We start from the raw sequence: 16339 nt of genomic DNA on the forward strand, positions 1-16339 counted from the left end.
TAAAATAATTTTCGAAGGAATTTTGCAGCAGTTGAACGAAATCTAAGTCGAAACTTGACAATTCAGAAATTTGTCAATCTCATTTGCCAGAGTCGTACGAAAGAATTTTTCTTCAAAATCTGTTGTTCAATTAAATATAGGTATAGTTGCGAGGAAATTGTCTCTATGATAAGCAACGTGATATTCGTATCACCTTCCCTTCTACAACGAATATCAAAATCGTGTAGTGTGAATATTAACACGAATAATCGTACGCGTGTTGTTCCAACAGAGTAACACTTTCTACTAAAATCGATAGAAGGTGATCGATATGAACTCTCTTTTCGAACTGTTCTGAACCAAGCGAGCCACATCGAGCGGAGCCTGTCGATCGGTGGCGGACTTTATCGTGGATTAATTATGGAAAATTAGCCGATCGAACGTACCGTGCCGGAGGAAGCGACGTGATAGGATATTAGCACTCCCACATTTGCTGCCTCTCTTCCTCGGCCTAATAACGGTAATAACGACAGCAAGAGACTAGGTGGTACCAGCTATGGTAACTGTGGCATCATCGTCCATATCGTAGTCATCGACCTCGCGGCTGTCCAAGTAGCTCATACGCAAATGATGAAAAATAGCCGAATAGCCTGATGGTTTTCGTGAAATACAAGTGAAATAGAAATGCAGACGATCAAATTGAAATAATCTCACTTTTATATCCACCGTTGACCACTGTTCGTCTCTTCGCATTCATTGCAAATATTCATTTGCAATTTTTGAGAAGATTATCAGGTGATTTTATGTTTGTTACGCTGTTGTTTTTTTTTTAAATATATTTGCGAACGATGTGGAATAATTTAACGTAGTAGAAAACGCGTAAGAAAATATTGTAATTAGAAATACGGTCGATTAAAATTATCGAAGTTTGTAAATTGCCTTGCAATGCCGCGAGGCAAGCAACGATGGAGCAGTAAAATAACACTATGAATGTACTACCGTTGTAATTAACTGGTTCGTTGATCAATCGAAGATTTTTCCAGAAGAAATTTCACCTCGCTCTTCTTTCTTTTCTCGTCTATTTAATCGTTGCCTTTCGGCTTCCGATGGTTTTCATTTGCCACGATCTTACAGAAACGACCAGTCTTCGTCTCTCGTTGAAAACGTTATGCCAAAAACCATTAAAAATTTAATGTACGGCGAATTAGACGATCGAAATACCAAATCTAGTTGGAACCATGGCTTTGCTTCGAGCGATTTGATTCGTTCGTAGACACGTACGTGCCTATATTTCTATAATTCGGCAAAAATGTTTGAAAGAAAGATCAGCTGATCCTTGAAAGCCACTGACAGAAACACGAAATTTCTTCGGCTGGTTATCCTGCTTTCTTCGAGGAAACCTCATTTCGCAGGCGAGTCTCGTACGGACTAGGATTTCAGGCCGGTCTGACCGCTTCGATTGCCAAGATGCTCCCGCAGGAAGAAGAAACAAATCCGTGGACATCGAGTTAACCTCTTTCCACCTATTCTCCCTGCCGATACACGCCCTCGCACATCGAAACGTCCACGTTTCCTTTGTCCGCACGTACAATAAACTAAAGTCTCATCATCCGCGGGATTTCCACGCGATAACACGCGCATCGTCCCTTCGGAGGGGGCAAAGGTCCTGCCAGGTTTCGGACTCTCCGACTTGTCCAATGTATCCACGTAACGATGAAATAATGACAAAAGACACTGCTAACCATCTTTCGATATCCTTCATCCGTTATATATATACACACACACAGAGGAAAATAAATGGGAAATGCGGCCTGAATATTTGCTTACACACGAAGATAAGTGGAAAACGTGGAATAAGATTTGCCTATATATTAAAATCAGTGGAAAGCGTGGAGCAAAATTTGTTTGTTCGCGTTGCGAAGTAATTACTTTAAGAAACACTCTACATATTTACTTTTGTATATCCTGCGGACCTGCAGATCGCTGTTACGAAGAGAATAGAATTCGGCGAAATAAAAAATTCGAAGTAAGAAGAGAAGCATATCATCGTGACTTTGAATGCAAATTATGTTTTTTGGGTTGCAAGGTGTAGAAAGAACAGAGATAGAAAGTGAACTTTTTGCTGATGCCCTTTGCTATAAATGTATGAATTATAAATATATTTGAATATAAATTAATATAATTTATTATTCCTATTATATTCCTGTCGTAGATTCTGCTATTTTATTCTAACGCTATAAGAGTGAGGATCTGCATCAGTATACACTATACTTATACTTAGTTCGATATATTTTCCTATTACAAATTCATCCACTCGTTCCTCTATCAGTCAACCTGAACGATATCATATATTGAATTAACAAATAATGATAACAATTTATTTGATTTTGAGCTTATCGTGAAAATCTACATATCTATATGCAAATAAATTGCACAATTGGCTCGTGTATTTCGTTTTAAAAATGTCTTTTACGTTATTCATTTATCGTTTATTGCATAGAATCAATCGAGATTTTCGAATTTCTCTTCAAGAATCTCCTGTTGTGTTTTGTCAATTTGCATACATCAAAGCTTAAAAACAATCGTTTGCGACTATATTAACCCCTTAACCTACAACTATGGGCAAACAAACAAACAAACGTAAATGTTATGGGCATAGCCCGCAGTAGACGATCCTACCAAACGTAAATATTGCGGGCATAGCCCGTAGTGCGATGATCGGGCCAAATATAATATACAGGATGGCTGGTAACTGATGGTACAAGCGGAAAGGGGGTGATTCTAGGCGAAAAAAGAAGTCGAAAATATAGAACAAAAATTCAAAAATTTAAAAATTTAAAATTTGAAGATTTGAAAATTTAAAAATTTAAAAATTCAAAAATTTAAAAATTTAAAATTTGAAGATTTAAAAATTTAAAAATTTAGAAATTTAAAAATTTAAAAATTTAAAAATTTAAAAATTTAGAAATTTTAAAAGTTTGTTCTACCTGAAGTACAATTACTTCTATTCTTCATATATGTAACAATAAAAAAATATTTATTTAATGCTATATAATTTTTAGGAGAATAAAAAAAAAATTTTAAAGTGATTGTTAGATATGATGTCTATATATACAGGGTGGTTGGTAACTGGTGGTGCAAGCGGAAAGGGGGTGATTCTAGACGAAAAAAGAAGTCGAAGATATAGAATAAAAATTTTTCGTTCGAGGCTTTGTTTTCGAGAAAATCGACTTTGAAATCCGGTATAACGTACCGCGCGTGTACCGAGCCAAAGTTCAAAGTCGATTTTCTCGAAAACAAAGCCTCGAACGAAAAATTTGTATTCTATATTTTCGACTTCTTTTTTCGTCACCCCCTTTCCGCTTGTACCACCAGTTACCAACCACCCTGTATAATATAATATATAAAAGCTCGTTTACGTTTTCGGCCCAAAATTCTCGAACGTAAATCGTAGGTTAAGGGTTGAATGCTACACGCAGGTAAAAAAAGATACATTTTCTTTGGCGGCTCTTATCAGTCGAAACTCCAGCAGAATCCACTTTACACGTACTTTTATTTAGCTTTATTTCTATTTTGTATTGTCTCACTGATGTAGCCCTGTACGTCTTCTTGTTATTATTTGTATTTACTAATTGTACCACAGTGTATAACCCGTAAACTAACAAATAAGTAAATAAATAAATAGAGAAATTCATGATGTCAAAGTTATCGTTCCTTTTTTTTTTCGTTCATTTTGTACGACAAGGATTGTCAGGCTGAAAATTTCAGAAATCAAAACACACGACGAACATCGAAATTCATTCTTTCCCTTGACAAATATTCTATTTTTGCGATACTCGAAGACTTTACGGTAAACTATACATTGAAATGTTCGTAACAATTTTGTAAATCTACCGTATACCGGGCATACCTAAAATCGTCGATAATTGACCGGTACATCGATTCGTATGGTTGATGTGCGTTATTAGTTTGTTGGTTGTGGAAACGCAATAAAAAAGGTAATAAAGTAAGCGGCGAATAAACGTGTCTGGTCGGATGGGTAAATTCTTTGACCACGTAAAGAAACAAATTAAACCATCCACGTTCGCTACTCGTAATTAGCCGAGGTAGCCAAATCGCCAGCATCTCTTTTACCGCAGATTAGCATAAAGTTTATTAAGGCAGCAAGTAGTCTTACATAAAAATAATTCCAACATAAATGTCCTGTCTACGTCTTTAGTATTCTTCAGGCTGTAACATCTGTTACGTTGTAGAATTCTGTCTTTTAGTGTTTTTCGTTTTCCCACCAACGTAACGAGACGTAGTTGTCTGTATCGAGCGGCTGGATAATTTCGTCCAGCCAACCCTCGGAGATTAAACACGCAAAGTCAAACACTATATGTTCCTCGTGTAACATATTTCGGTTAACATTGAAATTATTAATATTCGAATTCCGAATGGTAAGAAGCTTCGTGTCAATTTTGTTTATCGCATGTAACACGAAAAATAATAACCAAAGATTTGAAATCTTTGCATTTTACGATATATTTTACAGTGCATTCTTTCTGCAACTATACGATTCCAACTAGTCAGTTGACATTAGAATTACTGATAGTTAACACGAAACTATTTCTACGAAAATCAGTGAAAATACATAATAATAGAATATTTTTATATTTATTGATTTATTATGTAGTACACTTTTGGTATTATCGATCCATCTAGGACTACGATCCTTAAACGAGGGTTGACAAATTTCTAAAATTGTCGAACCAGTTATTTTCACTGCTGTGGTATTTCCAGCGTTAGCATCTAGCGATCTAGCGATCGATCCGCAATTCTCCTGATAACCGATATCGTCAAATCGAACGATACGCGGTAAAAATTTGAAAAATGCGTGGCAAGTTGTAGAAAACGAGGGAACTGGTTAATTAATGTTCGATAAACAGATTGCAGGACCCTTTTACACCTTGACAAGTACCAGTCGTTCTGACTAGTATCGGTACAAGTAGCCTCGATACAAAATTATTTTCAGTTTGAATACAAATTATAATTATTCTGTTAGTTATCGTTGCAAAAAACGTTACATCATTGCGGAAAAAGATATAACACGAAGTAGGAATTTGAAAATAAAATTACAAAACCAGGCAATTTGACTGTAGTTCTAGCGTTAATCGACGCTTGGATCTTTCGAATGATTTTGGCTGATAAAAGACGACGAGTTTGAAGAGAACGAAACAATTCCTCGGCTTTGGAAAACCCGCAGGTTCGAGCGTAACGTGAAATTTAGCAGCGAAAAGCACGACAGTAGGGTAGAAACAGTTCTGTCCACGCTTCCAGACAGACCAATGGATCATCCATCGTTGGACGTGCCTTCAGGATTTGCTAGTCTCGTCACCCCATTGGCCGGGTCCTCGAGTATAATTTATCCCGTTATGCTAATCGCCACGATTTGTCTAAATTAAAAGGCGCTCCACGTTGATCCGCGGTCACGTTCGCCCCCATTTTCGTCCATCCAACCCACCGCCTCGTCTACACCGCCACCGTAAACACAGCTATTACTATGTCAAACTGCCTTGTATTATCTGGATACGCCGATCGTTTGTTTCTTTCCTGCTACTGTATTCCTTTCGTTTCTACCACGCCAAATATCTCATTTCTTTCATCCTATCGTCTCTCAATCTTCCTGGATTATTCGGTGGAATAAGTTAATCGATTCTTTGCCAACTAACTTGTCTCGAAGTAAGTCACGTAGTTATTAAATCAGAAGATTTCCTGTCGACCAAAAATTCCTTCCACGAACACGAACGATGACGCATACGTTGCGTCGTTAGATGCGAACATGCTGTGTCGTTCAATTCCAGTTACACCGAAAATATTTGCAAAACGTTGGAGAATCTGCATTGAGATATGCAGCGGCACGCGAGCCAGAGGACAATTTGAATCGTGTTGTTGTTGTTTTGCCACGGAGTATCGATATCGTTAGGATACACGCGATAAATAATAATAATAAACATATGAATAAAAGTAATAATAATAAAATGGTAATAACAAATAAACTGCGGGCAAAACAATGTCGCCAACAATTTGGATTGTCCGGTGCTCCCTCCACCGGTATAAATAAACGAACGCGATCGTAAGCAGTTTAGTTCAGTTATCAAATCAGAGTTATCAGCGATTTTATTAGCGACTTACACACTGTCTTTAGCGAATCCGTTGGTACAAGCGTTTTAGCGAATATCGTCTGTGCTTATTTATTTATTATTTTAAAATACACTGGACGGTTTCGACAACAAATAATCTCGTCGTTTAAACCTCATCGACCTACCATCCTCTACAGATTTGTATAATTTTGTGTGCTAATTTTGGCCGCGTAGTAGCGACACGCGTAACACGCTCGTGTGTCTCGAAAAACAGATCAGCAGTGTGGTATGGAAGATGGCGAGACAAAGAGAGTGCTGAGACGCGAATTACTTTGTCGAATTACGTATTTTCTTCTGCAGAGACAAACACCGCGACATTTGACAGACTCGCTTTCACGTTTGTACGAAGGTGCATCGTTGCAAGAAACGTTTGCGAAAGAAGGATACTTTCCGGACGAACTAATATATCGACGAAGATCCTGGAGATCGTTTATCAAATAAATCTAAAGCTATTTTAATACAAATTCCAAGTGTGATCTTAGCATTTCTTTACTTTTATTCCGCCGATTAAGACGCGCAATTCTCAACGATCCTACGAAAATTCCTACGAAAGATCACGAATTGGTCGCTTTTCAGCACTTTGGTAGTCGCGCTGTGAAACGTGGAAGAGGATGGAAATTTGAAAGGAGCGACGCGATACGACGGAACAAGTTGGCTGGTCAACGAGTTTCCCTGGCGGTGATACGTCTGGGAATCGTTGTCGCCGTGTTTACCGGGTCGATCGCCGGCGAGGTGGGTCCTCCTTTTATTATGTTCGGCGAGGGCCGCTTAAGGCGATGCCACGGAATGACCAAGAGTTTTAAGGATCGGCCGTATAAACGCGTGCGCGAAAGCTCACTCTGCCTACGTCTGTATAGACGGGATGTTCGCGCGTGTACGAAGCCACGCACGTTCGTCCTTTTTGCTCGTTTCTCGTGGCTTCGAGAGAAGACCGAACGACGCGGCCCTCAGGATTTTACGGCTTTTTGACGGACCACATCTCACGCCGACGAACGACAAGTCAGCCTCTCCGTCTGCTTAGTAACAAACTTGCAAATTTGTATGCGTGCATGCGCGTTCCTCCTCGTCATCTAACGGGTGTTTCCAGCATACGCTGCGCTACAAAAATACCTTCGCGGTTGCTTATCCGCCATTTCGTTTCGTTTCAAAATTAACGATCATAGTCGTGCGAAACGTTTGGATAGAATTGTCACAGATTTAGAATCGTCGAAGATGGTACAACTATTTCGTTCGATCGTGTCAGGTTGCTCGACGTTTGCGTTAATCTCGTAGCAAGTTTCTCGCGGATCAGAGAGACAACGTGTTTTTCCTCGCTTACGAAAATTGTACGACGTATGGAATTATCGCGGATTTCTTTGAGATCAGTTTCGTTGAAGTGTAGGACTGCGGGGAACATCGAAACTATTTGTAATTGCCTGTAACGTTGCGTATAATACGAAACTCGAAATGGAAAATTCCAGCTGTCTCTCGTTCTCCGATAAAAATCGATCGATTCTTTCGATAAAAGAAAACCAACGAAAGAAAGCTATTAGGTTGTCCGGGAAGTGTCTTTCTTTTACAGACGCGTCCTTTACAACGATGCGTCTTTACACAAACGTGAAACCTAATCCGTCGAACGTTGTGATCTTTATTTTGATAGAACAAAATGGATCATAAGTAATTCGATAAAATGATATAAAACTGAAAATGACTTTTTCAACGTTATTTCCTTCGGTAACGAAAGAAACTTCTCGGACGACCTGATAAAAGGGCTAAAAAAAAGTAGCTAAAAACCGACAGCGTTAAATCTACTAAAATCGTAAAGTTCCACTTGTGAACATATTTCTAAGAGTTTGACATCACTAATATTGTGTTGACGACTAAGTGATCGCTGATTTCGTCATTAGGTGGCAATGACGATTTATTTATTTACTGATATTTAGATATAATTTATACATTTAGTTAAAATTTATTTTTTTTTAATTTGTATAGAAATTAGATTTTAGTTGAAATATACAATTACTGTACTTTATCTTCGAGACGTTTTATAGTAAACTACACTGTTATAAAATTTTATGTCAATTTGGAATTATTATTATTATATATACAGGGTGGTTGGTAACTGGTGGTAGAAGCGGAAAGGGGGTGATTCTACGCGAAAAAAGAAGTCGAAAATATAGAACAAAAATTCAAAAATTTAAAAATTTAAAAATTTAAAATTTAAAGATTTAAAAATTTAAAAATTTAAAAATTTAAAAATTTAAAAATTTAAAAATTTAGAAATTTAAAAATTTAAAAATTTAAAAATTTTAAAAGTTAAGAAAATAACGTCAATCGAGACAACGATCTACAGTGAGATCCGTTATAACGAGGCGCGATAAAGTGCACGCGTACCGAGCCAAAATTCAAAGTCGATTTTCTCGAAAACAAAGCCTCGAACGAAAAATGTTTATTCTATATTTTCGACTTCTTTTTTCGCCTAGAATCAGCCCCTTTTCGCTCGTACCACCAGTTACCAACCACCCTGTATATATAAAGAACAAAGACATTACATGGTAATGACAAAATCCGCAATCATTTAGTTGCCAACCCAATACTCGAAACCGCTAGAAGAATACCATTTCGACGAATTTCTGCCACTCCGAATGACTAGATCTTTTTCAAACTTCGAAATCCGTGCAACCTCACTGTGATTTTCTAAGATTACGGTGTTCTCTGGCGCTGGCAAATCGCGACAAGAATCGAGCAGTTGCGCTTGGACGATGAAAGGAAGACGACGAGAAGAACGCGCTACGTCCATTTACGTTTATTACCAACGAACGTAGAGAAACGCGATTCACGTTCGCATACGTTGATTTATATCGATCGGTGTTTGGCTTGGAACAGGATTTTTCGGAAGTTTGCGCGTCAGAGCAGGTAAAAACGCGGCGAAAGATCTTTCGATCTGTTCGCCTTTCGGTCGACCAAGGACCTCGGCTGGCCCGATCGATCGTTAAACTTGCCGCTTAATCGCCGTGTCAAACCAGTGCTGTAAACTTATACTACCAACTTCTACTACTTTCTCGAGCTGCTGACGGCGAGTCAGCGAGACCGAACCGCACGAAATGGCTACCGCCCGCCTGTGGATTTACAAAATTTCAAATTAGCCGGCGGTTCGTTTATAAGCGTGGAAAAATAAGCTGGTTCTTATTCTCGGCAAAACTCGTAACAACAGGACGAAAACTTTGTTAGGCGAGCGAGATTTAATTACTTTGGTCGAGGACCCTGAACATCCACGCAGAAATACGAAAACCTATTATCCTTAATTGATCGTGAACGCGTAAAACAGAACCGAGTTTTACACGTGGCTCGCGGTAATCGAAGAAATACGACGAAATCCATTTCTCAGAAGCCCCTTTTCGCTCGTACCACCAGTTACCAACCACCCTGTATATATAAAGAACAAAGACATTACATGGTAATGACAAAATCCGCAATCATTTAGTTGCCAACCCAATACTCGAAACCGCTAGAAGAATACCATTTCGACGAATTTCTGCCACTCCGAATGACTAGATCTTTTTCAAACTTCGAAATCCGTGCAACCTCACTGTGATTTTCTAAGATTACGGTGTTCTCTGGCGCTGGCAAATCGCGACAAGAATCGAGCAGTTGCGCTTGGACGATGAAAGGAAGACGACGAGAAGAACGCGCTACGTCCATTTACGTTTATTACCAACGAACGTAGAGAAACGCGATTCACGTTCGCATACGTTGATTTATATCGATCGGTGTTTGGCTTGGAACAGGATTTTTCGGAAGTTTGCGCGTCAGAGCAGGTAAAAACGCGGCGAAAGATCTTTCGATCTGTTCGCCTTTCGGTCGACCAAGGACCTCGGCTGGCCCGATCGATCGTTAAACTTGCCGCTTAATCGCCGTGTCAAACCAGTGCTGTAAACTTATACTACCAACTTCTACTACTTTCTCGAGCTGCTGACGGCGAGTCAGCGAGACCGAACCGCACGAAATGGCTACCGCCCGCCTGTGGATTTACAAAATTTCAAATTAGCCGGCGGTTCGTTTATAAGCGTGGAAAAATAAGCTGGTTCTTATTCTCGGCAAAACTCGTAACAACAGGACGAAAACTTTGTTAGGCGAGCGAGATTTAATTACTTTGGTCGAGGACCCTGAACATCCACGCAGAAATACGAAAACCTATTATCCTTAATTGATCGTGAACGCGTAAAACAGAACCGAGTTTTACACGTGGCTCGCGGTAATCGAAGAAATACGACGAAATCCATTTCTCAGAATTGCTACGCGTTTTCATTTTTACAAACACGCCGATCCTTTTAATTGCATTTCGATATCTCCTTCGGTAGCTCGATGCTGCGTTCTCTTTCCTGCGAATTATCGCTACGCGAATGAAACACGCGTCTCGTCCATTCATTAGGGAAATGGTAATTAATAATCTCGAAAATAGCGCAGAAGGGAGACTCAAACTGATCAAACAATTGCGAAAGCTGTAGTTTTCGATGATAACATTGGAAAGTACGAGAAAGGGATAACGTTAGAAATATTATTCGTTTGATTCTCTTTTGCACTGCAAGATTTTGATATTTCCTTTGCTCGATGCTGAATTTTATTTCACAAGAATTCATTAGGGAAATGGTAATTAATGATCTCGAAAATAATGCAGAACAGAGACTCAAATTGACCAAACAATTGCGAAAGCTGCAGTTTTCGATGATGAAATTGAAAAGTACGAGAAACAGATAGCGTTGCAAATATTATTCGTCAGATTCTATTTTGCACTGCAAGATTTTGATATTTCCTTCGGTAGCTCGATGTTCAATTTTCTTTCATACGAATTCATCAGGGAAATGGTAATTAATAATGTTGAAAATAGCGCAGAAGGGAGACTGAAACTGACCAAACAATCGCGAAAGCCGCAGTCTTCTCTATCATTATCGTTCGGAAGTCGTATTGATCAACCGATTGATAAATCAAGAAGTACGAGAAACGGATAACATTAAAAATATTATTCGTAAGATTCTCTTTTGCGCTGCAAGATCATTTAAAAAAAGAACATATCTTTGGATTAGCTTCAAAATTTGCTACTACGATCGGAACAGTAACGTCACGTTGCAACGTCGACGAACTTTCAAACAATTTCGTACAACATAGATGAACTACTGGCAAAGTGAATCGAGCGTTTTATAAAGAAATTGAGACGAAATTCTAAGCCGCGATATACGAAACGATAGAAATCTTGCAAAATTTACGACAAGTATACCGGTAAATGGCAATAGCTTGATTAATTTCGATGCGAGTAACAAGAAAGTAAGTAGTTTATTCGATTCGGTCGTTCCGTCGAATAAATCGATGAAAATAAACGTTTGCACACAGATGAGAAGAAATACGCGAGAGTCGCGGAATGCTTCGTTGGCCGACGTTGAAGTCTCCGAGTGGCGTTCGCGGTGAAATTCTTTCCCGCTAGAACATTTCCCGCCGACATATGCTTCGAATCGCTTGCTAGCAACTTGTCCATCGGTTACGACTCTCTATCGTTCAGGTTATATTATAATCGTCGATGCCAGTGCTGTAAACTTCTATTACCTGGTCGGTTAATTTCCTCGAAAACGACCGAACCCTATCTTCTTCGATATGTTTCAACATGTTCGAATAACTAAGTAACTATCTTTCAGTCTTCGTAATGGTCGTTTCGAATACCTGCATCTCTTAAGATCCACGAATTACAGGTAATATGTCGACTACATGGACGATACGAAATATCGTAATAAAGAGAGCGCGATAAAATTCGCTGCAACGTTTCTCGGAATATTTGAGAATACTAGTTTCCACTCTTTTACGTTTCACTGATTGTGAGAGTCGTTTCGAGTTGCTCGAGAGATACGCCAGATATTACGGAAATCGGATGGAGCAACCTTATTATCTGCTTAATTATTCTACATCATAAAAGTGTAAATGTTGCTAACTGGTCGCATATATATATATATATATAGAGAGAGAAAAATATCCTACATGTATTCGTTTATACGTTGATGTTACGAAGGAAAAGAAAAAAAGCAAGTTAAGAGGAAACTTGGTAAAATAGACTTTACAAGCGATCACTTTACTGCATAGAGAATGGCGATACAACGTTACGATAACGCGTTATAATTTTCAAACACCGAGTTATCTTAATCGTCGATTTTTTAATAGGGCAACGATTAAGCTATCGGGCAAACATATCGGCGAATGTTGTTATATTTGCGCGATATCGGCGACAGGTTTCTCGATATGAAAATTCATATGCAAAGATCGAATGCGGTTCGGATCTCAAACTCGCTGGGAATAATCAGAGTCGCGACGAATTTCGAATGAAAAGCTACGAAGAAAAGCTTTTGTAAGGTCGCTGCTAAAGAAAGTGGAAAGCAAACGTCAAGACTCGTATCGTTAAAACTACCGATAGTTAACACGAAGTTATTTCTACCAAAATCAGTGAAAATCACTGGTCTTTAAAAAATACCTAATGATAGAACAATTATTACTTTCTTACGGAAACAATTCCATGTCATGCAGTACATTTTTGCTATTATCAATCCATCTGGGACTACGATCCCTAAACGAGGGTTGACAAATTTCTAAAATTGTAGAACCAGTCATTTTCACTGCTGTGGAGTTTCTAGCGTTAGCATCTAGCGATCTAGCGATCGATCCGCAATTTTCCTGATAACCGATATCGTCAAATCGAACGATACGCGGTAAAAATTTGAAAAACGCGTGACAAGTTGTAGAAAACGAGGAAACTGGTTAACTGAGATTCGATAAACAGACTCTTTTACACTTTGACACGTGCCAGTCGTTTTGACTATTATTGATACAAGTAGCCTCGATACAAAATTATTTCCAGTTTGAATACATAAAAACAAAATAAAATTCATTGTATTATTCTTTTAGTTATCGTTGCAAAAGTCGTTACATCATTGTGGAAAAAATATAACAAAGTAGGAATTTTAAAATAAAATTATAAGAGCAGTCAATTTGACTGAGTGGTAGTTCTACTGTTAATTACATAATTACAACACATACGTACGCGTAACACGTTTGCCTAATTGGCTACATCGTCAGATATTAAGAAATTGTACAACTCGAAATAAGAAGAGAAGAAGAAGATGGAAGCAGTGGGAGTCTGCGGGAAATATCGCAACGTCTTTGGAAGAAGAAAGGAGATCGGTAGACGACCGATGGTTAGTGCTCGTGATTATCGAGGTAGCAAGGAAAGCTGTAGAACTGTTTGAGATCTTGCGATTGCTCGTCGAAAGACGAGTTCGCTTTCGTCTCTTCTACAGACTCGTGCGATGAAAAGGAAGAGCTGTCAGCTGTACGCGACACTTTGTCAATTTTTCCGTTGCGACTGAACGTAGAAGTGGCTTGATTTTCTAGCTCATTAATTCTTATATCGACTGAAGTATTTGTCAGATTAACGCGCAAGTTATATTATTTTACAAAATTACATTACCACGTTATTTTTCACCTGTTTTCACGTGCCTTTTCCCTTTTACTTTTTGTTCCGAGACCAACCGTCTAATAAGAATCTAACGAGAAAGCAGCATCGACTGCTTCTATTTATTTGCTTTTATCGTATTTTTCTATCGTCTAAATAACGAAATACCGCAACTGTATCCAAGTTTTGTCAATTTCACGTATCGACGAAATCCGCAATCGCTTAGTTACCAAGCCAATAACTGATCGTTAGCAGACTGCAAGTTTTCAACGCAGTTTCGTATTTCAACGGGGAAAAACCAACGAAACGAAACCTGCGTAGCAATTCGTCGTACTAAAAATTCCAACGAGTTCTCCGCTTTTTCTTGCTTCTTTTTTTCCTTTTTTATCTTAAATACGCAAAAAACCTGCATCTAATTATTGCTAAACCCATAAATAGTAGGCTATAATAAATACAAGCCCCTTTTTCCAGTCGCTGTATCTCACCAGAAGAAACGTTTCCACTAAAAAACGAAAAGAAGTAAACGGAATATCGGTAAGCACATTGGCGAAAGCTTGAGAAATATCGGCTGGAGCCGTTGATATCCGTTGGCCTAGGGAGCGACGGATATTTAAATGTCAATGGGGATCAGCGAGCTGACACGTTTTAACGGCTGGAAATATTATTCGCGCTCGTATCCATCGTTCCTTGGGACGCGACACGATCATCCGCCGACGCGACGAGAGAACAGAAAACCCGGACAAGGGGTGAAGCCAGGGTTGAAACCAGCGAACGTGTTGCCGTACGACTAAAAGGGAAGAGAACGAGAAAGAGAAAGAGAAAAAGAGAGAAATTGGGGCCAGTGTCATGTAAGAAGAAATACAGGGTGATGTCGCGATCGTAGCCGTTTACGCGGTCGGATATATAACGTATAGCTTCTATCTCTTTATACAGGGCCAGCTTAACGATTCAATAACCGATGGAAATCGGACCTGGTGATGCAGAAATACGTCCACCTTCTAGTTTGCATTCAAAGTGTTTCCTTTCGTGTTATTCTTCCTTTATCGTTGTATCCGTTCGAAAACCATCGGATTTAACAACTGTCCCCCTTTCTTATGTTCCGCCAGCAGTTAAATCGGCTTTCCTTTGTCCGGCGTCGTTTATGACAACTTTTTTACTTTCTCCAGAAACATTGCGATATTGATAATAATAGAACGGAGTTTCAGATTTTTCGTATACGAACGGTATGGATCGTAAGAGGCAGGTTACTTCGCAAAAGGGGAATTTATAGCTTCTTTTAACTTTCAATTTGCAGGATAATTATTTTCAATATTATAATACATATATTTCTTTTTAGGGAAATCGAAGCGTGCGAGATTCGAATTATATTTGTGTCCACGTGTGCGTAAACGCGTTTCTTTCGTTGTAATCTTCCATTATATAGTCGTTAGTAGAGCGACGTATTGGGAAATAAATACATTTTCGATTTTTAGATATCTACAAAAATCTATTCGAAAATCGAGCTATTTATCAGTACAGGAATTACTTGACAAAGTAATATCGCGCATCGTGAGATCGTCGTCTCGATTGAACACAGAGTTGTTTTAACACGTGAATTATCCATATAACTAACACGAAGCTATTTCTACCAAAACCAGTGAAAATTACTGGTCTTTAAAAAATACCTAATAATAGAATATTTTTATACTTATTGATTTATTGCTTTCTTACGCAGTACATTTTTGCTCTCGTTAATCCATCTGGGTCCACGATCCCTAAACGAGGGTCGACAAATTTCTAAAATTGTAGAACCAGTCATTTCCACTGCTGTGGTGGATCTAGCGATCGATCCGCAATTTTCCTGATGTTTGATATCGTCATATCGAACGATACGCGGCAAAAATTTGAAAAACGCGTGGCAAGTAGTAGAAAACGAGGAAACTGGTTAATTGTAGTTCGATAAACGGATTGCAGGACCTTTTTACGCCTTGACAAGTACCAGTCCTTTTGACTAGTATTGGTATAAGTAGCCTCCTGATAACTGATAACTGAAATCGTCAAATTGAACGTGTTGAGGTTATTCGACGTATAAACAGAGAAACTCGTGGATAAATTGTAAGGTAGAAAATATACTTAAATAGAAGTGTAATTATAAGTAAGAATACAATTTGAGCTGGTCCAGGTCCGTACGCTAGCTGTGTTACCCAATAACTGAAAAGCCCGAAGCCAACGTCGCCTGTCTACTGTTTATGGGTCTGTCTTCGTCGCAGTCTTTTGTCTACACGCTGTCGATGGCTTCACTGCTTGAGAAAACTAAAAAGATCAGATGTAGAGTTCTCTTAGAAGCGGTGACCGCTTCGACAGAACGATACGCGGTAAAAATGTGAAAAACGCGTGGCAAGCTGTAGAAAACGAGGAAACTGGTTGATCGAGGTTCGATAAGCAGATTGCAGGACCCTTTTGCTACATATAATAATAAGAAAAGCACACAGAGTCTGCTTCTCACAGTCGTAAGAAATTTTCGGTATTTCTTAGTTTCGGGTTTATCAAGGAGGATCGTGGCGCGGAAAGGTGGATCTCGGGATCAGAAAGTGTAAGAAAAGATGAAGGAAAAATGTCTTTCGGAACGTCGAGCGGAATGGTTAAGCGAAAGACGTCGTTCCGGCGAATCGTTGCTGCGTGAAACGAAACGGAAGGCGAAATCCGCTCGAGGGCGTGAAGGAAAGACGGG

General features: G+C 38.9%; 1 protein-coding gene and 1 long non-coding RNA gene across 6 annotated transcripts in view; one reads left to right on the forward strand and one right to left on the reverse strand.

The window, feature by feature from the left end:
- Positions 1-4944, forward strand: part of LOC112213565 — an 18172-nt gene extending 13228 nt beyond the window's left edge. The window contains exon 3 of the long non-coding RNA XR_002947463.2: positions 4915-4944. This is a non-coding gene — a long non-coding RNA (uncharacterized LOC112213565). The remainder of the gene's footprint in view (positions 1-4914) is intronic.
- The window catches only part of LOC100740911 (E3 ubiquitin-protein ligase Rnf220-like), a 203639-nt gene that overhangs the window by 88646 nt on the left and 98654 nt on the right, over positions 1-16339 (reverse strand). The window lies entirely within an intron of this gene.

Source organism: Bombus impatiens, unplaced genomic scaffold (genome assembly GCF_000188095.3).
Source record: "Bombus impatiens unplaced genomic scaffold, BIMP_2.2 scf_0765, whole genome shotgun sequence".
In the NCBI taxonomy this organism is placed as follows: Eukaryota; Metazoa; Arthropoda; class Insecta; order Hymenoptera; family Apidae; genus Bombus; species Bombus impatiens.